Source organism: Leptodactylus fuscus, chromosome 2 (assembly GCF_031893055.1).
Source record: "Leptodactylus fuscus isolate aLepFus1 chromosome 2, aLepFus1.hap2, whole genome shotgun sequence".
Taxonomy (NCBI): domain Eukaryota; kingdom Metazoa; phylum Chordata; class Amphibia; order Anura; family Leptodactylidae; genus Leptodactylus; species Leptodactylus fuscus.
Window position 1 is genome coordinate 255,870,061 of NC_134266.1, and position 24,270 is coordinate 255,894,330.

Genomic DNA, 24,270 nt, shown 5'->3' on the forward strand with positions numbered 1-24,270 from the left:
CTTACTGCCCCCAGGGATGCAACTCCCCAACCTCCCTCCCCCCCCCCCCGGCCATGTCCACCAAACCTTAGTCAATGAAGACAGCTCTCCAGCAATGAAATGACCAGGGAGCTTCACCAACTGATGTGCTTGCAACCGGAGCGACAAGCACTACAAGGGCTACAACGGAGCCAGAATCTCCATGAGAAAAGGGGAGGGGGGAAGACGGGGGCAATGCTCGTGTCTAGGGGTTATTCTCTTTCCGTCCGCCGCGAGACCCGCGCACTGCGCATGCGCGGCGGACCCGAGGAACCTGAGAAAGGTTCCTAGGTCTAGCGTTCCTATACCCGGGGAAAGCTCCGACCCGGCGCGCCAGCCAGACAGGAGCGCGCACGAGCCGGCAGGGTCCCCGCTGGGAGAAGAGGACCCCTGCTGAAAAAAGAAGAGGATGTCCAAGAAAAAGATCTTCCGCTGTCAGGTACGGATGGGGGAGAGTAGTGGACCCCTATAGGAGGTCAGAACACCTGCTCCCCCCCTGACCACCTGTCTTGTCCCACAGGACAGAAAAAAACACAAGGGAGGAGCATGTCTTCCGGCCTCTTATAGGGATCAAAAGCTGTTAGTTAATTAAAAATTCCACCTGTCCTAACAGCTCATTAGGGGCAGGAATACCCCAGTTGTGCTGCTGTTGGGCGTAGGGGGAAATACATTTACTGCAATTTTACTATTTGATCCTACCCATATACCTCTTCCATATATACGTACTGGGCACAGTCTGTTTTTGCCTGTTATATGATGCTATATACGTTCACCATTGCCATTACCCATTTGTGCCTTCTTAGGTGGTTCAGTTCTCCCGTACATCTCATTTGTCTTGTATGTTTTGTCTGAAGTACATGTTATTTTATTCTAATAAAATTATTCTTATTTTTGATAATATCTTATGCCTGGTGGTTTATCTTTAAAGTGTACTTAATATACACCAGATGTTCTACCTTTATGTGGTAGTTTATACAATATTGATTCACCGCCCTTAGCTTAAATACCCCCTCACCCACTTAACTCCACCTCTCCTTCAACCCAGCCTCCTGTACTAATGGCCAATTGACCCCTACCGTGCCACCATCTTAAGCTATTATACCCTCGTGTCACCCCTTGTTATGCAGGCTCTGATACTTGTTTACGTGTCAGAATGAGCGGCACGTTACTCTGTGGGAACGGAGTCTTAAAGTGCCTGTTTTGGGCTGGTTTAGGTCAGTCAAAATGCCGCCCCCAACTGACAAAATAGCGCCACCCAAGGTGGCCACCACACTTCTCCTCATTAGAGGTGCGCTCCTGAGTGTGGAGGCAGCTAAAGTTGATGTTGGACCGCCGTTCTGAACCCTCTGCTGCTGAAAACCAGGCGCGGTGGTGGCTGAAGCTGACGCGGGAGCATCCCCATCCTTCTGTAGAAGATCTTCCAGCCATGCCTGCCCTTCTTGAGCAATCCTGACATGAATAAGGCTCATTAGGTCGTCCTCCTTGATGTTGTTCCTGCTGCCAGACTGCGAAAGAATTCACAGAAGTTGCCAAAAGACCTTAATGAAAAAGTGATGTTGTTTAGAGATGAGCGAACACTAAAATGTTCGAGGTTCGAAATCCGATTCGAACAGCCGCTCACTGTTCGACTGTTCGAACGGGTTTCAAACCCCATTATAGTCTATGGGGAACATATACTCGTTAAGGGGGAAACCCAAATCCGTCTCAGGAAGGTCACCAAGTCCACTATGACACCACAGGAAATGATGACAACACCCTGGAATGACACTGGGACAGCAGGGGAAGCATGTCTGGGGGCATCTAACACACCCAAGTCCCTGTATTACCCCACTATCACACACTTTACACACTCAATACCACCTCTCAGACAGTGGAAAAACACCTTGAAACATTCTTTCTTTCTGGAAGTGAGTACAGCCTGTCACCCAGCAGTGTATTTGGCCCTTGTAGTGAGTTGAGGTTGGCACCAGCATTGTTTTTGAAAATCAGGGTGGATTGAGCCTCTAACCAGCAGAGTTTTGGGAAATCAGGGTGGAGGGAGCCTAGTAGGAGCAGAACTGTGCAACGCTTATGGTGGATGAGTATGAGGATGCAGAGGAGTAATAGGAGAGGTTGAGCACAGACAGGGAGTTTCATGTTGGGGTGCTTTACACAGGTGGGCACGAAAATGAAGGCTCTATCCAGTGGTGGTTCATTTTTATCAAAGTGAGCCGGTCAGCACTGTCAGCTGACAGCCGGCTGCGCTTGTCAGTGATGATGCCACCGGCTGCACTGAACACCCTCTCAGATAGGACGCTGGCGGCAGGACAGGACAGCACCTCCAAGGCATATAGGGCAAGTTCAAGCCACAGGTCCAACTTCGACACCCAATACGTGTAGGGCGCAGAGGGATCGGAGAGGACAGGGCTGTGGTCGGAAAGGTATTCCCGCAACATGCGCCTATACTTCTCACACCTGGTGACACTAGGACCCTCAGTGGCGGCACTTTGGCGAGGGCATGCCATCAAGGTGTCCCAGACCTTAGATAGTGCCCCCCTTGTGTTTGTGGACCGGGAAGCACTTGGTTGCCTCATGGAGGAACTGTCCTCTCTGCCGCCAACGTCACTTGCTGGAAACATCTCCATCATATTCTGCACCAACTGTTTGTGGCAAGCATTGATGCGATTGGCCCTCCCCTCTACCGGAATAAAAGAGGAGATGTTGTTTTTATACCGGGGGTCAAGGATAGCAAAGATCCAGTACTGGTTGTCCTCCATTATTTTGACAATACGCTTGTCAGTTGTAAAGCACCCCAACATGAAGTCAGCCATGTCTGCCACAGTGTTAGTTGGCATGACTCCTCTGGCCCCACTGGAAAGTTCAGTCTCCATTTCCTCCTCATCCTCCCTTTCTACCCATCCGCGCCGCAACAATGGGACGATTCGAAGTTGCCCAGTAGCCTCCTGTATCACCATCACATCATCGGACAACTCTTCTTCCTCCTCCTCCTCCTCCATTAAACGCTGTGAAGCGGACAGATGTGTGGACCTACTCTCCAGCTGTGACGGACCTGCTGCTATCCCTGACTCCTCTGTGTGATCTGAGTTATCCCTGATGTCAATGAGGGATTCTCGCAGCACACACAAGAGCGGGATTGTAAGGCTCACCATCGCATCTTCAGAGCTCACCCGCTTTGTGGACTCCTCAAACACCCTTAGTATGTCACAAAGGTCTCCCATCCATGGCCACTCATGGCTAAGAAACTGAGGCAGCTGACTTTGTGGCACCCTAGGGTTTTGTAGCTGGTATTCCATCAAAGGTCTCTGCTGCTCAACCACTCTGCTCAACATGTGATAAGTTGAGTTCCAGTGTGTGGGGACGTCGCACAAAAGCCAGTGTTGGAGCAGGTGTTGCTGGAGTGTTTTTAAGCTAGCAGCAGCTACTGTCGACTTGCGAAAGTGGGCGCACATGTGCCACACTTTCACCAGTAGCTCAGGGACATTTGGGTAGCTCTTTAAAAAACGTTGCACCACTAGGTTAAAGACGTGGGCCAGGCATGGAACATGTTGTAGTCCAGCAAGCTCCAGAGCTGCTACCAGGTTCCGGCCGTTATCACAAACGACCATGCCTGGGCCCAGGTGCAGCGGCTCAAACCATATTGCCGTCTCATCGAGGAGGGCATCCCTCACCTCGGAGGCAGTGTGCTGTCTGTCCCCCAAGCTGATCAGCTTCAGCACGGCCTGCTGACATCTACCAACGCCAGTACTGCAACGTTTCCAGCTCGTAGCTGGGGTCAATCTAACAGCGGCGGTGGAGGAGGAGGGTGTTGTTCCCGTGTCCCTGCCAGGAATGTTAGGCGGGGAGACGAGGTAGACCGGCCCAGTTTGTGAAGCAGTCCCAGCCTCAACTACACTCACCCAGTGTGCCGTCAGTGAAATGTAGCGTCCCTGTCCATGCGTCGGTGGTCAAGTGGACCTTTGTGCAAAGCGCAGAACTAAGGGCCCGCCTGATGTTGAGTGACACATGCTGGTGCAAGGCGGGGACGGCAGACTGGGAGAAGTAGGGACGGCATAGCGAGGTGCCGCACTTGCCATCAGGTCCAGGAAGGCGGGAGTTTCAACAAGACGGAACACCAACATCTCCTGGGCCAGCAGTTTAGCGATGTTGGCGTTCAAGGCTTGCGCGTGTGGGTGGTTAGCGGTGTATTTCTGCTGGCGCTCAAATGTCTGAGAGATGGTGGGTTGGTGTAAAGAAGCGCCTTATGGTGCAGGAGAAGGAGATAAGACAGGAACAGGGGAGGATGAGGGAGAAGTCAACAAAGTGGTGGATGATGGGGTGTCCTGGCTCGTCCTCTGGACTGCATCGCCAGCACTGTGAGCAGTGGGAGAGGCAGTGGCGTCAACGGCGGGCGAAGTTTGTCCTGCAGTTGCTCTCTGCCACTGACTCCAGTGCTTGGATTCCAAACGATGGCGCATTGAAATGGTGGACAGGTTGCTCTTCTCAGAGCCCCTTCTCAATTTCGAGAGGCAAATTGTGCAAACACTATATCTGTCCTTGGCGCATTCCTTGAAAAAACTCCACACCTTCGAGAAACGTGCCCTCGAGGTGGGAGTTTTTCTGGGCTGGGTACAAAAGGGAACAACTTGGAACATTCCGGGTGTGGCCTGGCTTCGGCGAAGCAGCTGACCTCTGCCTCTGGACATGCCTCTGCCTCTAGCTACCCTTTTTGGTGCTGCACCTGCCTCAACATCGACACTACTTTCCCCGCTTGACATCACCCCTGTCCAGGTCAGGTCAGTGTCCTCGTCGTCCACCACCACCTCTTCCAACTCCTCTCTCACCTCCTCCTCCTGCACAACGCTCATGGCAACTGGCTGCCCTCACGGCAATTGTGTCTCATCATCGTCGATGAGGGTGGGTTGCTGGTCATCCTCCACCAAATCGACAGGAGATGGAGGAGGCTCCAGTGTTTGAGCATCTGGACACAGAAACTCGTCTGGTACAGTGTTGGCCAAAAGTATTGGCACCCCTGCAATTCTGTCAGATAATACTCAGTTTCTTCCAGAAAATGATTGCAAGCACAAACTCTTTGGTATTAATATCCTCATTTATTTTGCTTGCAATGAAAAAAAACACAAAAGAGAATGAAAAAAAAGTCAAATCATTGATCATTTTACACAAAACTCCAAAAATGGGCCGGACAAAAGTATTGGCACTGTAGAATGGTATAATCGAGATGGATTGGCAACACTCTGATGTCCAAATAAAAATTACCTTTTATTCCATAATATAAAAAAAAATACAAAAATGACAAAGGATAAAGAAAAGGACAAAAAAGGATGTATTAAAAAACGCCTACGCGTTTCGGAACCCTTAGTTCATTAATCATGGCATATACTATTGAACAAGCAGGTAAGTAACTTTCCAACCCATGTGTTGGTTGTAATCTATTTATGCAAATTCGTTACCAGTGTCTTTAAAGGTATAAACTAATATGCGTTATTTCTCTGAATAAAAGTTTTTCTACCATAACTTATTTTATCCTGGAAATTTTCCTCTTCTGTATCATTTAATAAAAACCTTTTCACGGAAGAGATCTTTCTACTTCTTTGTTTTGTTCTTGTTACTAAAGTGTATTATTTATATTCGTTTTTCAAAAAGAGTAACATATCCATAATAGGGGAATATACACACTGTCTGTTAATATCCACAAGCCTAATTCAAGAAGATGACACTTAAACACCGGAACTGTATTAGTTCTAAATGTTTTAACATACTGTATACACATAACTATATGTTACAATCAATTCATCTTTTTTTGAATGGAACCACATGATCTACTAGAGCCAATCAAGAAAAACTCTCATACTATAGCCCAATCATTCAAAAGGAATGTTGAAACCACGTGGTGCAACACTACCAATGAGATGTCACGGTGTGTAATTCTATTTGGATAGTAAGAAGTGTCTCGGGGGGAAAATTCTATTCCAGATAAGTACCGTATTTTTCGGACTATAAGACGCACTTTTTTTCCTCCCAATATGGGAGGAAAATGTGTGTGCGTCTTATAGTCCGAATGCAGCGTCTGTGTCCCGTCTGTGAGAATCAAAAGGAGAGCAGCACGGTGCCTGCCTGCTCTGCCCCTCCTTCCCTGTCTGTGTCGCGTGTTTGCAGGAGCGAGATATGAGAGGCAGGGAAGTAGGGGCGGGCCAGACAGGTGAAGGAAGCGTGGTTTCAAGCTTGCCGAGAAAACCACGCCTCCTTCTCCCGTCTGGCCCGCCCCTCCTTCACTGCCTCTCAGATCTGGCTCCTGCAATGATGCCACACAGACAGGGAAGGAGGGGCGGGCCAAACGGGAGGAGGAGGCGTGGTTTTCTCGGCAAGCTTGAAACCACGCCTCCTTCACCCGTCTGGCCCGCCCCTACTTCCCTGCCTGTGTGGCTTCATTGTCGGAGCAAGATCTGAGAGGCAGTGAAGGAGGGACGAGCCAGACAGGTGAAAGAGGCGTGTTTTCAAGTTTGCTTAGAAAATCACACCTCCTTCACCCGTCTGGCCCGCCCCTTTTTCTCCTTGCATAGCTTCACTGCAGGGTGTCTCTTTCCATCCATGGATGAGATTAGATAGAATAGATAGATAGGAGATAGATAGATAGATAGATAGATAGATAGATAGATAGATAGATAGGAGATAGATAGATAGACAGACAGATAGATAGATTAGATAGATATGTTCAAATCACCCTCATATCCCTAGAATACATATAAAACAAAAACATTACTGTGAAACACATACACATTTGGTATCCCTGTGTCCGAAAGCCCCCGGTTCTATTTACATTGGTGAAATATTATATTATTAGGTTATTAAATATTTCACCAATTTTTTTTTCCTTAAAATTTTTTTTTCCCTATTTTCCTCCTCTAAAACCTTAGTGCGTCTTATGGTCCGGTGCGTCTTATAGTCCGAAAAATACGGTATGCATTATATTTGAATATACATATACGACTACTACGTATATCGATCTACCTGTCTGTATATAATTCCTGTCTACTTTTTATCTCTCCAAAATGAAGGCATTGTATATTTTTTACAGTAGCTAAAAGAAATTATCCACCAACTAAAGTTGGCAAAAAATTACACTACCTTAGAAGATTTTCCACATAAATTAGTTTTTTAGATATTTCTATTCAAACATTGGTACTTAAGACTCTAAGAGACAACGGAATATCCAGATATGAGATGTAATATTTAAGGGCATATTGACACATATAATATAATACACGTCAATGTATATATATAATAAATCATTTCTCATTCTTTACCATTTGGGAATCTGGAATTAAATCTGAGAATCCAATATGCCTCTTTTTCTAATAGTTTCTTTTTTCTGTCCCCTCCTCTTTGAGTTTTTTTAACCTGTTCAATACCACAAATTTTCATTGTTTCAAAATTTCCAACATGTTTTAACACAAAGTGTTTACTGGCACCTGAACAATTTTCCATACATAGTTTTCCAATGTCGGCAATGTGTTCTGCAATACGTGTTTTTAAACTTCTTGTGGTGCAACCTATATAGTCAACTTCACAAGCAGTACATTTTATACAGTAAACCAGGTAACTTGAGTTGCAATTCATATATGACTGTATATTTTTCTTAATCTTTGATGTATAACCATTAACTGCTTCTGTTTTAAACACATACTTGCATACAGTACATCGATTACCACCACACTTGTGAAACCCCTTATTTCTTAACCAACAAGTTGCCTGATTAGAGGATGATGAAAAACTGCTGGGCAATAACATATTCCCCAGTGATTTCCCTTTCTTTGCTACGAACAAAACCCCCTGTTGCAAGATTTTATTAGTAGTTTCATCTATACCTAATATTGGTAGATTTCTTTTAATTTCCACAATTTGATTATATTGTAGACTAAACAGGGTAGAAAAAACTATTTTTTCATTTGCAGTATCTTTAATGGGAGAGCTTTCTAATAACATTTTACGATCTTTTTTCTCTATAGCAACTTTAGCTCTCTCAAGCATCCATTCTGGATAGTCCCTTTCTCTCAAACGATCTAGGGTTTCATTTGCTATCCGTTTATTATCTTCTTGAGATGTACATGATCTCTTTGTCCGGATTAATTCACCCAAAGGAATACTTTTTATTGTATGCTTTGGGTGACAGCTATTGGCACGAAGGATGGTATTGCCTGCTGTACTCTTTCTGTACAAACTAGTGGTGATTTTGCCCAATTCGATGTTGCCAGTAAGTGTAATATTGAGGAAATCAACAGATATTTGATCCACTGTGTGTGTAAAACTGAGGTTCAACTCATTATGGTTTAGATACCTTAGAAAATCCGGTATGGGCGCTACATCTCCGGTCCAAATAATTAATCCATCATCGATGTAACGCCCATACCAGTGAAGATAAGCACAAAAAGGATTCTGAGAACAAAAGATAAATTTCTCCTCCCAAAAAGCCATGTACAGGTTGGCTAAGGAGGGTGAAAACGGAGCGCCCATCGGCATGTTTGCAAATAAAACACATTATCAAAAAGAAAAAAAATTATGTGTAAGCAAATATTTGGTAACCTCCAGTATGTACTCACAGAGTGGCTCAGTAAATTCGCTGTATCTATACAGATGATAGGCTAAAGCTTCAATCGCCCTGTTTTGTGGTATCCTAGGGTAAAGACTTTGGACATCAAAAGTAATCCATGTGAATTCAGGGTTCCAAACATGATCATCTAAACTTCTAACTACTTCTCTGCTATCCTTTATAAAGCCAGAAGTTCGTGAAACTAACGGCTTTAATATTGAATCCAGCCACATAGCTAAATGCTCATTGAGGGAGTTATTCCGAGAGATGATGGGACGTAAGGGTGGGGGATTAACCCCTTTATGAATTTTGGGGAGTCCATAAAAAAATCGCCAAACTTGGGTTATTATTTAATAAATATGTAGCTTCTTTTTCTGAAAAACCCCCCAGAGAAATTCCCTCCTCTACTAAATTATTCAAAGATGTAGTAAAATATTCTGTAGGGTCCCCTTTTAGTTTGCTATATGTTTTACTGTCTTCCAATATTTCTAAACAGCTTTCTCTATATTTTTCTTTATCTAACACCACTACCACAATATTTTGCACATGTATCAGTTGCGAGCATCAGTTTCTCTGCGGCGTGATGCACACAAGCCGGAGGGAAACTGATGCTAGAACGGATCCCGTAGTTTTCTATGGGATCTATTCCTGTTCAAAGCACTTGATTTTTTGCGCCATATTAAAAAACACTCCTTGCAACGTTTTTCGATCCGGCACCGTAACAGTGAAGCCGGATATAGCCGTATCCATTCTTCTACAGCCTAATAAATACATACTAAAATAAATTATATAGAAATAAAAACTGGGAGACTGTTACCCCACCAAGGCAATGACTGAGTCAAGGCCCCCAAAGCACCACAGGCCTTTTCTATTATATTCTGCATACCCACATTGGAGATGTACTCCATCCCCTCTATAAAGCTCAAAGTGCCCATAACCAAAACTACCTAGGCATGGCAGAAATTTCTCCAAAGACTTATTAACCCTCTTCCTAATTTTATTCAAAAACATGTTTCCTGACCCCGTCCAGGGATAATTTCTGAAAAAAACTAAAACTGAGTCAGGAAACATGCACTTCAACAAAGAAAAATCTTTCTTCATATCCCACATTAATTCTACTGTTTTCATTTTACCAATATCATTAGCCCCATGAAGTATAGTCACATTTGGACTAAGCTACAAAACACAACTTATTAGTTTCTACAAGAACATTTTTCCATCTCGTACCCCTAAATCCACCCCAAAATATCTTCTTATTAGAATTACTATCAAAAGCCAGATTGTCAGTGTATACTCGCCTTTGGGCCCTATCGTGGGCCCAATGGAGGAAATAATGACTAATCAGCCATATAATTAATTGGTCACCTAAAAAGATCAGCAAAAAACTAAATAGCAGTTCAGGCCTCACATATAACGTAAACCAGCAGCAATATCAATGTGTAGAATCTCCCATAAAATAGTGGGGGGAAAAAAAGAAGCTATAAAAAAATTAAAAGTTGTAAATCCCTCTTTTCCCTAGAATAGACACAAAAGTAGAAAATGACTGTGAAGCACAAACACATTAGGTATCCCTGTGTCTGACCGGTCTACTGAATATAGGAGATCTGCTCCTATTAACCCCTTTCCGACGGAACAGGAGCACTGCAGATCCCCTATATTCAGCCAGGCTGAACTCCAAGTGGGGGAAGAAAAAAAACAGTCTTCAAGTTCAGGGAAGAGGCAGACAGACAACCAGAACACCCCCTCCCCTTCCCCAGCACCTACTGCACCCCAATGACCAAAATGACACATTGATCTGTGTGCATAAATATTGGTTTATTCCTTGCTTGTGCCAAAAGTCTGTCACATGATCCTTTCAGCCAATGGCATCCGCTAATGCCTCTTCTAGATTTTCCCCCTCCCTCCTAGGAGAATGTGCGGTTCCTTCAGTAGTGAGTTGGGGCCTGTGCTAAGACAGAGCAGACTCACCTCATCATGTCTCCCATCAGGGGATGAGCCCCTCAGACTTCTACTCTGCACCTCCAGCTGCCAAGTCCTCTCCAGTAGCCCTAGCTGAGGTGTTTATAAAGAGGTTGTATCCAAAGATCAAGCCTAGCCAAACCTACTAACCCCTGATCCTGAGGACAACCTGTGCTGGATTGCTGCTGTGTACAGAAATTTCTTGTGATTCCTTATAAGACTTGGACAAGCTTCTCTCCTGTCATTCAGTTCACGCCAGAAGAGCATCTTCCTACAGTTATTTCATACCTAGAGGGGATAATCCTATGTCAGGGCCCCTTTGCATACTCCAGGCCTTTAATAGTTCTGCCAGCCTGGGCTCCATACAGTCTATATCCACATGTGTGCAACTGCATTTCCACGCTGAGCCAAGGCGTGAAGGCTCTCTCTGCCTTGTTACTTGGACTGTGTATTCCTTAAGTCATCACCTCTAACAACCAAGTATATTGCCTGCTCCAAGCAGAAATTACTATAGGAGAGTGTGAACAGACTATTGCACGTATCTTCCATTTCTGCACCGACTGTGGTTACATCTAAAGTGACTTTTCCTCTGTACATCTATGTCTGGATTACAGTTGTTTTATACACAATCCTTCAGTAAAGAACTGTTACCTGGTTTACTCCAACCTTGTGTCCAGAAGTCAATTGCCTGCACATTGCACACGGGTATTCCAGAAGAATCTAGGGTTGTGGACACCAGAAACACATATATTCTGCCACGTGACCTTACATACCCAGCCAGCCTAAACAGTGTTACCCCTGGGTACCACACTTCAACAAAAAATAACCAGAAATAGACTGCTGCCCAGGTAATTTAAGAAAAAATGAAATAGCTAATACTTTATGTATTGAAGAATAGGAGAAATTATTTTCAATCAATCACAAATTTCAGGATCAGCCTCCAAATCTATGTGACGCATATGACGTAAATGAAGCCAATCTCTCCATGCAGCTGAATAGTCAGCCCATGTTCTTTCGCTAGTGAACCTTTTAGGAAACTCCTTATCCCATATAATCTGCCTCAGATGCCCTGGGCACGGTATTCCAATTGCCTCAACCTCTGGCACCAATTCCCAAAACTTTACTAGCTGCAAGCGAGACGGAATCAGCAGTGTTATTGGAAATGGAAAAAAAATCGAATATCCAGCAACCGCAGTTTAAAATTTTTTTTTTCTTTATTTAATGCAATTAAAATATACAAGGACAGCAAACCAACATTCCCAATGAAAAAATTGTTTTGGCTTGGCGCCGGCTTACGCATTTCAGGACCGCAGTCCCTTAGTCATAGCCTGACTGCCAGACAAAAAAGCACTTCCTTATATACATCAAGTGACCTACGTTATACACATGGAATCAATTAACCTCAACCTCCCCTGATCACATGCATGAGAATTAAAACAACATGATAGATAAAAAAAACAACAAGCCATTATTTAATACTTAATTTTTTTCAAATAAACTAAATACATTACTAAATACATTTAGAGTAATACATGCTAATAGTTGAGATCAACCAGTGGTAGGTAAATGATTGTTGATATTTATTTTGTAGTTTACTTACCTGGAGTTTGTTTGGATCTTCTTTGTCGAGTATGTGAGTATCTCCTGTAATTGCATATGTATACTTTAGGTCTGGTTAGGTTTTTAGCTTACTTTGATATATAGGTGCGAGTCTATTACTGTCATTACGATCATTTGGTATGTGTTCTAGTTATTGACCGCGCATGTGCAGTTTCTGTCTATGATGTGACCAGCGCCATTTTTGTTAAGGGCAACAGGATATAATATCCCGATTCATAGATGCACTAATGTCATGTTCCGCTTACTAATATCATCTATTTTGGTGGGATCTTATGTTGTACGGATCCATCGTGATTTAGGAAGGTAGGAGTGTATGGACATGTGAAGGTGTGGATTATGGACATGTATGCTTGTGTGACAACTGTGACGTTTACCTTTGCAATTTTGGTGTTGGATGCGGTATTCCTGTAGTGTTTAGTATGAGTATTCAATCAAGGTTAATGAATGCACATGTATTTATGCGTCCATATACAAAAAATCTTTTTTCTATAAGTAATTCATTATGGGTTTTTTCATGACATATATATGATATCATGCGATTATCCGACAGTTTATTTGAAAAAAATTAAGTATTAAATAATGGCTTGTTTTTTATCTATCATGTTGTTTTAATTCTCATGCATGTGATCAGGGGAGGTTGAGGTTAATTGATTCCATGTGTATAACGTAGGTCACTTGATGTATATAAGGAAGTGCTTTTTTGTCTGGCAGTCAGGCTATGACTAAGGGACTGCGGTCCTGAAACGCGTAAGCCGGCGCCAAGCCAAAACAATTTTTTCATTGGGAATGTTGGTTTGCCGTCCTTGTATATTTTAATTGCATTAAATAAAGAAAGAAACATTTTTTTTTTAAACTGCGGTTGCTGGATATTCGATTTTTTTCCATTTTGGATTGCTCCGGGCCGACGGAGTTACTTCATCCGTGCACCTTTTTCATCATCGTCAAGATTGTGAGTCAGTATTTGTCTTTGTTTTTCTTTTTCAAATATGGACAATTGAAAAATATACAATTTTTGTTTCTTGTATCGAGCTGTGTTTTTCCCTGTACCCCCTTCCTCCCTTTTTTATAAGTGTTATTGGAAATACCTGGAACTTGATGTGTTTTCAGCCAAATATTCCACTGCAGGCAGCATAAAACTAAATGACGTAATAGCTTCACTACTAACCTAGACTTAGATGACAAGGTGTTTACTGCCTTTATTATCCGAATGAAACAGTCCTTTTGTTCCTAAAGTAACAACCCCAGATTACTATGGCAAACAGAATGGAAAATAACTCTAAAAACACTATATTGCTATTAACCTTACTGATGATCCAAGACTTCGGCCATTTTTCTGCTGAACACAGACCCTGCCGATAGGCCCTATAACCAATGCTACCTGCAGCATCTGTAAAAAGGGCCATATAATTTCTTTCATTTTAAAGCAACAACCTCTTTATGTTCATTTATTGATTTTCAATTCTCTACTCACAAGCAGCCAGTACCAAGGAACTCGGGGGCATCAAAACCCTTATAAAAACCATTAAAAAATTAAATGAGCTTTTTGATACTTGTTCCTTGGTTGCTGCTGAGCTTATTGTGAATTTCTTTTGAAACAATTAGCCATGCGGGGTGGGTACTCCCCAAAAATGAACAGTCGTGTTTATAGCTACAGTTTTGAAACCATTTACAGGTTGACTCCTAGATAACACACCCCCTTTCTCATAGTGTTCTGAGTGGGAGTTGTCTGACTAGAAGGAGCCGAGCGTTGCGGTAACATTAAATTGATCCATAGGCCCACATCTTTAACCCCCATTTCTCATAAATTACGATAGGCTTCCAGAATTATATCAATGTGCTGGAAAAGATCAGATCATAAATGCGGATGATGCTCTCCCAGCACAGAGGAGGAAAAACCAAAAGCCTGGAGACAATTATTAAACGACCTAGACAGCTCCGTTCCCATCCTTCTCTACCTTACCATCCTTCTTGTCACTATGTATTAATTGATCTTTAGAAATGGTAATAAAGTTAATAATGCAATGAATTCTTGTTACCAAATCCACTCTAACAGTGAGCAGTAAATGGAAACCGAAGGCTGAGTTCATATGGATTTTTTTGGTCAGGAAAAATCCACTTAGTAAAATTCGTGTGGCGTTTTTTGGCAGGATTTTTCAGGCATTTTTTAAACATGGCCATGCGTTATCTTCCTAAAAACGTATTGCGGTTTTTGTCAATTCCGCATCCAAAAACTGCGAGGTGGATCTCTGCCTCCCATTGACTTGCATTGATTTTTTTCAGGTGGAATCCGAGTGGGAACAATCTGCTTGAGGAAAAAGGAACCCATTGAATTCAATGGCAGGCGGGTTTTTTGAACCGGATTTTGACGCAGATTCCACGTCAAAATCCTGACAAAAAACCCTTTGTGAACTGGTCTTAATTCAGGTAACTAAATTATCCAGGTTGGCATGCTCGGTTCTGCTGACAAGACTCCCTTTTATTTAACTGTTGAGTTATACCTGCAGTCAAAATGACTGTATGGAATCTTGGGGCCACCTGCAGTGGTCACGCAATAGTTAAAATCATTCAGCAGTACTACAATATGTGACATTGTAGCCCTGGCCTAAAACTGAATAAGCTATTATAGCGGAAGAAAATCTGTATAACATTATACATGACTTACCACAGTGTCACCATAAGCCTTTCTTTGGGTGAAATAGTTCTTCTGCAATGGGACAAAAAAAACCTGATACTGATGCAACTCGCATATGCGAACCTATCCTTATTTTTTATTATTTTTTTAAATTATCTTATCTGTAATGAAGCGATGTGATAAGGTTCCAGAAAAAATAAATAATACAAATAATTAACACAACTGTACATTTCTGCAAATATTAAAACTTTGACCTATGAGATAGGAGACTGACTATAGCTAAGAGAAGATATTTCCATATAGATGAAGTATAATTGAAACCATTAACATACAGGAAACTTTCACTTGTTCTGTCATGTTTGCAGCTATTGCTTTTGTTCTTGCACAAGTCTGAATAATTACGTTGCATTATTTGCTAACTAGAAAAAACACTGTACTGTGTGAGCCCTTAATCCAATCTCCATATCTTGGAATAGTTACAGAATGTCAACCTGGTTAGGACAGTTAATGATTCAGCAGCTCATTATAAAGTGTAAGTCGCACTTTCAGCGCTTTTAGCCTTTGACACGTGTACGAGCGCTGCAGTCACTTCAGCTGCCACCTGCGAAGAAGATCTGACACCAATATGGACTTAATAAACACTCACGAGAGTTCTCTACAGCTCGAGCCTAGAAGGAGCCGCGTCAAGGATGCCATGTGGAAGGTGAAAAAAAAAGTTTTCAACTGGTATGTAGAATATTTTTGGTTATATCTAATGTGCAGGGTAAGCCAAAGAAAAGAATATAATGTAGAACCTTGAAATCCTAAATCAACCAGGAATAGGAATAAAACTGCTTATCATGGAAGATATTGGCAGTTGTGGAGGTCTTGTGCTTTAGGATAAACTTCCTATTACCGGTATACTATTGTAGAGACATATCTAGGGTCAGTGAGTTGTACAGTGTAGGCTTCAATCTCCATTCAATACTAGTATGGCGGATGCCGGGTGTTTAAAGATGGCGGTGGCTCGGGAGGCCGCCATAGTCGCCAGGTGTCTGCTGTTTTAATCTACCAAGGCACCTGGGAATTGCCGACACCTGTTGTATGTATTCTATCTAATGCAGTATGGAATCATGGTTTGCAAAAAATATGGTCATGTGCATGTACCTATAGAAATGAATAGGTCAGTGTGCTACCTGACAAACAAGAATAGCACACGGATCTCGCCCACGGTTGTCTTCAAGGGGCCTTGAAAACTGGCATGAGCTATACCTGAAATATATACTTGTCCTTGACTGGCACAATCTTTCATTTTGGCGCATGAGACTTCCTGCAGTGCGCCCAATCTATTAAGAAGTTGGAGCCCGTTAATAAAACCGATGCATTTTGTGCTAGCAGGGGAATAGGTTAGGACTGGTAAGAAATGTGAATAGATCTACAGCCTTGCACTGATTTTACTCCAGCACACAGATATGTTATAGGTTGGACTTGATGGACCTGTGTCTTCTTCCAACCTCATCTACTATGTCACTGTTTTTCATGGTCGTGTATAAGGTCTTTATGATTTCAGAGGGATCTAGACTCTTAATTGTTTGCTTTATTATTTCCATCTAATAGGCAGGCTAACAAGCTTATATATTAACCCTGGCAAAGACTTGAGCTGCTCTTTTGGAGAATTGTTCTTGCCGTAAGGTTTATTTCTAATGTAACAACAATTATTAACAATTTCTTGGAACTTTTTGTTTTTAACTTTCTTACATTCTAAGGAAGTCTTTCTTAGAATTGTCACTGTTCAGACCGGGGTCACATGCGGCAGGGTTTTCCTAAAATCTGTTGCCATAAAAGCGATTAGAAATGGGGTGAATTTTATTTCAGCTGCAATCCTGAAGGATATTGCCATTGGTCTTCTGCGGGTTTCAACCTTAGTTTGCATAGATTGGAACCCACGAGATAAAACTGCAGCATAAAACGACAGCATTTTTCTCTGTGAACTTTCTGCCCCCATTATCTATCTGTGAACTTTCTGCCCCCATTATCTATAGGGGAAGACTAGTATTTCCGCAGGTAGAATTGACATGCTGAGCTTTCAAAAACACATCAGCCAGAATTCCATCCACTTTGCAGGTACAGGTACTGTAAAACCCAGTAGGGTTTTTGTTTTTTTGCAACATTGGGCCCCCGCCTAAAAGGGGTTTTCTGGAACTTTGATATCGATGGCCTGACCTACAATCATTAATATAAGATTGGTGGGGTCCAGTTTTGCCTGATCCATCACACAACAGACATTAGCATCGCCAGGTGGACCCCACTGACTATTATAATTATTATAAATCCATGAGGTTCTGTTAAGGTGTCTATGATAGGAAAATTAGCACTGCATTTATCTAGGACGCATTCAAAATACTAGTGAAACCAAATTTAATTAGTCAAGGGTTGTGTTTGTATGAATTTTCTAAATGCAAAACTCCCTATACTCAACATATTGCACACTTAATAGGGTATTCCCATCACAAGGATCTTATTTATAGTGCTAGTTTATGTAATATCAAGATTTTTTCTCAATATCTTCTTGCATTTCGAAGTTACTAATGGGGTGGAAGGTCCTTAGCTGCTGAGAGTAAGGTTTCTCCACTCAGGAATCTACCTGCCACTGACATCTCAAACGGGGCAGGCGCGTGTGCGAGTAACAGCCAGTAGGGGGCTGACTAAACAAATAAGGTAATACATTAACAAGTAGTAGTCAAGTAAATGACTCAGTCTGTCGGTCTCTCTCTGTATACATCTCAGAGACAGACGAACGCTGTCTCTCTCTGTGGTCTGTCTGCATCTCAGAGAAATAGAAAGAGACAAATTGTGTCTGAGACTGAGCGACAAGGAGACAGAGAAAAACACACACACTGTCTCAGAGACAGTGTTACGGTTCTGCCTATATATATTTAAATTAAAATGTGAACGGCAGAACCCTTTAGACTGCTCTGGTAACTGCAGTCGAGGTCCACAGGCTTCAGAGGGCAGCCGATTGTCTGAACAAAGCCTTAGTCACGACTGCCAGTTAGCGGCACTGGACAGTCAAGATTTGTACGATTCAGTGTGCACAGACTGCAACAAAAGTCTCCACCAGTTCAACTGCACTGGGGAATAGCGTCTGTGATACAGTGTGAACAGACTGCAACAAGGATCACCAGTTTAACTGCACTGGATAAACCCACCTGCGAGTAGGTGCTACAGGTGCAGGCTGCTAGGGGTTAAATGTCACCCCTGATCAGCAACACAAACAAAGAGGTCAGTGGCTCACAGACCCCTAGTATTTAGAACTGAAAGGAATAGAGTGCCAGGGCACAGGCTAACACAGAGACCAAACCTGCTGACAGCACCGCGGGCTGGAACAGCGACCTACTGCTCCAAAGCCCTAGTGTACAGCTGCCAGTTCAGGAGCATTACAGGTCTTACTGGCAATACCCAGAACTTCTGTCATTAACAATTTCCAGTCAACGTGTGAGCCCTGGGTGGTGGCAAACTCAAACTATATAAAGGGAAGTCCCTGCTCAGCAGGGCGGTGGCCATGACTTCACCGATCATGCTCAGTATGGGCAAAATGGGACTTAGCCTCTGAGCGGCTCCAAAAGGTCCGAGCATGCTCAGTAGAGGAAAAAAGGTACTTAGTCCCTAGACGCCTCACTGACGAGGGCGAGAGTCGGGTTGACCTGCAGGTGGCACCGTGCGCTGGGACGGAAGCCTGCGGGACCCCATTCTAATAGACAGAAACAGTGAGAAAGATTGAGCTGTCTGTAGCGGTCTCTCTCTGTATCCCTGTCTCCGTCACAGAGAGAGAGACTGTGTCTTCTTTTCTCTAGTTTGTCTACATCTCAGAGAGATCAATTTCTGCATCATACAAAATATTGACCCACCCTAGGTATGGACAGTACGTTACAGCATTCTGTAGGACTACATTAAGGTTCTGTGCAGTACACTAATATTAGGCATGGTTTTCTGGAGAATGTAGCAGCACCATCAGAACCCTGCCCACAGTATGTTTCATAATGCAGAACCCTCTTTTCTATAAACATGAAAACCTAAAATACCTTTAGTTTATTTCTAGCCGTAGCCATCTGACTTTCATCTGTTTATAGTCACATATTGGAATATCTGTAATAACTGGTGAACTCTGGAAATATTCTGCGGTGCCCATAATTATAGAAGGCAAATTGGAGGCTTTCATTTAGGTTACATTGCTCTCTTTGCTCTACATTGCTCCTTTTTATGGCTTATTTTGTGGTTTTTATTTACCTGGCGGCCATAGACGGGTAGATTACCCAATGCTATGGTCAGTGTTGCATTGAATATTTTATGTATGACATGTTGGAAACATTTTCTGTTTTATTGTCAGTCTCCAAATCTAAATATAATGAGCACTTTGACAGCAGTTTACTGTTTACTAAGCGCATGATATACGGATGTGTAATAAAGTGCCACCCGTGTTTGAATGGAGGACAAGGATACTGGGAGCAGCTTGGGCTTGACAGCAGATAAAACGATCCTCTCTACTGATAGTAGGATAGATGGCTACGGCCTGTTTGTCATGTGTGCATGCCCTCATATAACTACTGCTCCCAATATCTAGGTCAGGACAGCCTAGATAAGGGTAAATTAGTTGAAAGAACAATCCTGTCAATGGTACAAAATGATAGCTTATTCCTTCCATTGCTTACACAGCTTTTCCTCCTTGGTGCATGACCTATATTTGATAAGACAGGCCAGAGCAATGTGTTATGGTCAGCAGGGTTATTAAAAAAAGCTAATAAACAAAAACCCTGCGGAGCCCAACTGGGCTCTGACCCGCAGGAACCCCCTGGTGTGAACAAGGTCTGGCAGTTAGCGTCACTGCCAGCCCACTACACCAACTGGGTGTGCTCTGTTAAATCACAGAGACCTGTGCAGCTCAGAGCAGCCGCTACTACAAACAAGTCAGTCTAGTCAGGACCTCTGAGCTAGACAGAGACCAGTACCCAGTGTGTGCTACCAGTGAACAAGGCAGCTTACTGCCCAACTAACAATGAGACTACTGACTCAGGGGCAATTTCTAGCTAAGGCCAACTAAAGATTGTTCAGACTGGAACCCATACACACACACATCAATGAGGATCTGGAATGAGACTAGGGCAGCAGGCTGAGGAAACTAGCTCCTTAAATAGGGAAAGGGCGGTCCCAAGCAAACAGCCCAGTCCACACAGCGCACATTGGCCGACACCCTAGTCTGTCAGACAGCCGACCACGAACAGGTGCTGCAAGGGAAGTTAACCCCTGCAAGTAGGACAGAATCAAGTAGGGAAATGTGACAGCTGGTAAATCGCAACAACCGAGGAGCGGACTGTGACACGTCCCCTTGGCTGCAGCTGCCGCACTGTCTTACCACAATGACTATATCTAGTGACATACTTCAGTGTCATGTCCATCCAACAGCCAAATTCACCTCCCACCAGCATGCTAAAGAATACAGGAAGGGAAAAAGAAGAGACAGCAGGCAAACTGCTGACAGGGAGATGGGAAAACCCTGTTAAAGGGGTATTCCCATGTACATAACCATATCTATATTTGTAGATAATTAAAAGTTAAACATTTTTGCAAATATACGTAATTAAAAATTCTGCAAAGTTTTAAAGCTTTTCTCTAACTTTCTTAGTGGTGACAATCTTATCTTGATCGGTTGCCAATGTTAACGACCACTAATGCAGAAACTTTCTATGGTCAGGGACTTGTCAGGAGCCAGCTATGATTTTCTTGTTATATACTACTGTACCATCCATGAAACTGTATCACTGAAATGTCCTCATTGTAGGACTATTAAAGGATTATCTTATTTTATATGCTGCGATTTAGCAGAGCCGAGACGTGGGAGCAGGTGCATCATCCACAACAGCAATTGGCTAAACATAAGTGGCTCAGCGCCAACACCAACTTGCAGACGAAGTCACGGGCATATGCTAGTCCAAATATAAAGATTGCTCTACAGGAGTGACCTAAAAGTAATGTATGGAAACTTTTCTGACTATTTAGATTTTAAAACTTGACCATATTCGTCCCTTGGTGCACAGTAGATCTTAGTAAATTTGTCTGTGCTGCAGTTGTAAGTGTTAATCAAAATTGATAAACCACACATATTTAGTGATAAAGACTTTAAATTCTTGTAGTAACAGATTATTGGGATTCCCAATGGTTCAGGAAAAGGTGAAATGGCTGAACCGTTACAATAAGGATTAGTCAAGGGAAATCAAGATTAAAGCTTGAATATTAGCCAGTGATTCGGAAAACTAATGTAGGCAGATTTCATAAGATTTGTCATCTCCTTTGAATTGTATACGCGCTCTTGCCTTGATCCTCTTCATTTTAAATAGCTATAAAAATCTCGCTCAGCTCACCCATGTAATCCAATCACCTGACTTCCACATCGTGGTGCCCGGGAACAAGCTCCCAGGACTCAATGGTGCAGCGAAACATCGAAAAATGGAACAAGATTCCAACATCCAACAATGATAAAAATTAAAAATTATGCTTTTAAAAAGGGCTGTAACACGTGATCCATGTTGAGCTAAACATGTAATATACTGCCCTTTTATCATTGGATGCTGGAATCTTGTTACATTCTGTAGCTGTAAAATTTGCAAATTTGAACTCCTTACTGCACCAGGACATGTAGAGTGTTATGCAAAAATAGTCATACCCCTTGAACTTTTTCACATTTTTCACCTTACACACAAAGTATCGAAACGAAAATAAGTTTTTCAAAAGTTTAATCAAACAATCTGAAAAGTGTGACGTGCAAAAGTCTTCAGCCTCCCTATATCAATTGTTTCTAGAGTCACCTTTGGCTGCAATCCCAGCTGCAAGTCTTTTGGGGCTGTGTCTAGCAGCTTTGTGTATCTAGAGACTGAAATTTTTGCCCATTATTGTTTGCAAAATAGCTCAACCAGATTGGATGGAGACGTCTGTGCACAGCAATTGTTATGTCTTGCCTCAGATGCTCAGTGAGATTTAGGTCTGGACTGTGACTGGGCCATTCTAACACATGAATATTCTGTGATCTAAACCATTCAAATGTAAAGCTGGCTGTAGGTTTAGAGTCCTTGTCTTGCTGGAAGGTGATTCTCCTTCCCAGTCTCAAGTCTTTTGCAGTCTCCAACAGGTTTTCTTCCAGGACTGCCCTGTATTTAGCTCCATCCATCTTCCCTGATGAAGAAAAGCCTCCCCCAGCATGATGTTGCCACCGCCATGTGTCACAGTGGGGATGGTGTGTTCAGGTTGATGAGCAATGCTACTTTTCTGCCAGACATAGCACTTTGCATTTAGGTCAAAATATTCAACTATGTTGTCAGCTGACTAGAGCACCTTCTTCCATGTTTGTATTCTCCCCTATAGGCTTGTGACAAACTATAAACAGCACTTCATATGTCTTGGGATGCTGAAAGCTTAGGATATGTTTTTATAACATGGTCCTGCTTTAAACTTCTCCACAGCTTTATCTCTGACCTGTCTGGCAAGTTCCTTGGTCTTCATGATGCTGTTTGTTCATTAAATTACATACAGCTGGACTCCATTAACTCAATAAGGGTCTTCTAAAGGCAACTGTGTGCACTGGATTTTATTTAGGGGTATCAGAGTATAGGGAGCTTAAGCGTTTTGTACGTCACTTTTTTAAAAATTTTATTATTTTGATTTGATAACCATCATTTTCCTTCCACTTCACAATTAACGGCTACTTTGTCTTGGTCTATCACTTAAAATCTCAAGAAAATACATTTAAGTTTGTGGTTGTAAGGTGACAAAATGTGAAAAAGTTCTAGGGGTGTGAATACTTTTGCCAAGCCACTGTCTATATGTTTTCAAGCTCTTGCTCTGGGATGAATGCAAACATTGTCCCTAAAATAAAGACTATTCAACATTTAGTGAACTTTACATTAATGTGTTTTAAAGCAATTGGTTCTTGATTAAATCTGTACTTAATATAAAATGTATCTACCTGTTACACAGCCCCTACACACCATACACAGTGAGAGGCAGAAACTGCTCTCAATACAGAAGCAAGGAATGAGTGAGAAAATGCAGGATTTCACAGAAAGGAGCCAAAATCTGTTAAAGTATCATATTTTTTAGAGCACTTGCACCTTGTTATTTTGTACTGGGGTAAATTTCTTCTCTCCATATATGGGTCCATTCACACGGAGGAAAATGGTGCTGAATTTGGTGTGGAATTTTAGCACTGAAAACAAAGCCTCCCATTGACTTCAAATTGTAGCAGAAAAAGGAACCCATTGAAGTCAATGGGAGGCTTTGTTTTCAGCGCTAAAATTCCACACCAAATTCAAGTACTATTTTCCTCCGTTTGAATGCACCCTAAACCTGCCTGCAAAGGCAATCTCCCCAAATAGACGCAGCACCCCTTCTGACCCACATCAATGAGCTCTCAGACAAAAACCTGCTGTACACTGATGATAAAGCAAAACAGCTGTCTGTGGATGGCGCTCTCTTCCATTTGGAAAATATGTTCTGGTTTGACTTTAATCCCAGACAATGAGGGAGACTTATTTCTCACAGTCTGCACCCCATGTCCCTCTTTTTTTCACACAGCCTACCACCCACATCCCCCATGCTCGCCTTTTCCACACAATCTGCACCTCCATTCCCTCTTCTTTCCCACACAGCCCGCACCCCCATACTCCCCTCTTTCCCACCCAGCCCGCACCCCCATACTCCCCTCTTTCCCACACAGCCCACACCCCCTCTTTCCCACCCAGCCCGCACCCCCATACTCCCCTCTTTCCCACCCAGCCCGCACCTCCATACTCCCCTCTTTCCCACCCAGCCCGCACCCCCATACTCCCCTCTTTCCCACCCAGCCCGCACCCCCATACTCCCCTCTTTCCCACCCCGCACCCCCATACTCCCCTTTCCCACCCAGCCCGCACCCCCATACCCCCTCTTTCCCACACAGCCCACACCCCCATTTCCCACCCAGCCCGCACCCCCATACTCCCCTTTCCCACCCAGCCCGCACCCCCATACCCCCTCTTTCCCACACAGCCCGCACCCCCATCTTTCCCACCCAGCCCGCACCCCCCTCTTTCCCACCCAGCCCGCACCCCCATACTCCCCTCTTTCCCACCCAGCCCGCACCCCAGTGCTCCCCTTTCTCGCACCCCCATACTCCTCTTTCCCACCCAGCCCGCACCCCCATACACCCCTCTTTCCCACCCAGCCCGCACCCCCATACACCCCTCTTTCCCACCCAGCCCGCACCCCCATACTCCCCTCTTTCCCACCCAGCCCGCACCCCCATACTCCCCTCTTTCCCACCCAGCCCGCACCCCCATACTCCCCTCTTTCCCACCCAACCCGCACCCCCATACACCCCTCTTTCCCACCCAACCCGCACCCCCATACACCCCTCTTTCCCGTACCCCCGTGCTCCCTCTATTCATCCCGA

At 43.4% G+C, this 24,270-nt stretch overlaps 1 long non-coding RNA gene across 1 annotated transcript in view; it reads right to left on the reverse strand.

Moving 5' to 3' along the window:
* Positions 1-24,270, reverse strand: part of LOC142196012 (uncharacterized) — a 119,609-nt gene that overhangs the window by 23,826 nt on the left and 71,513 nt on the right. The window lies entirely within an intron of this gene.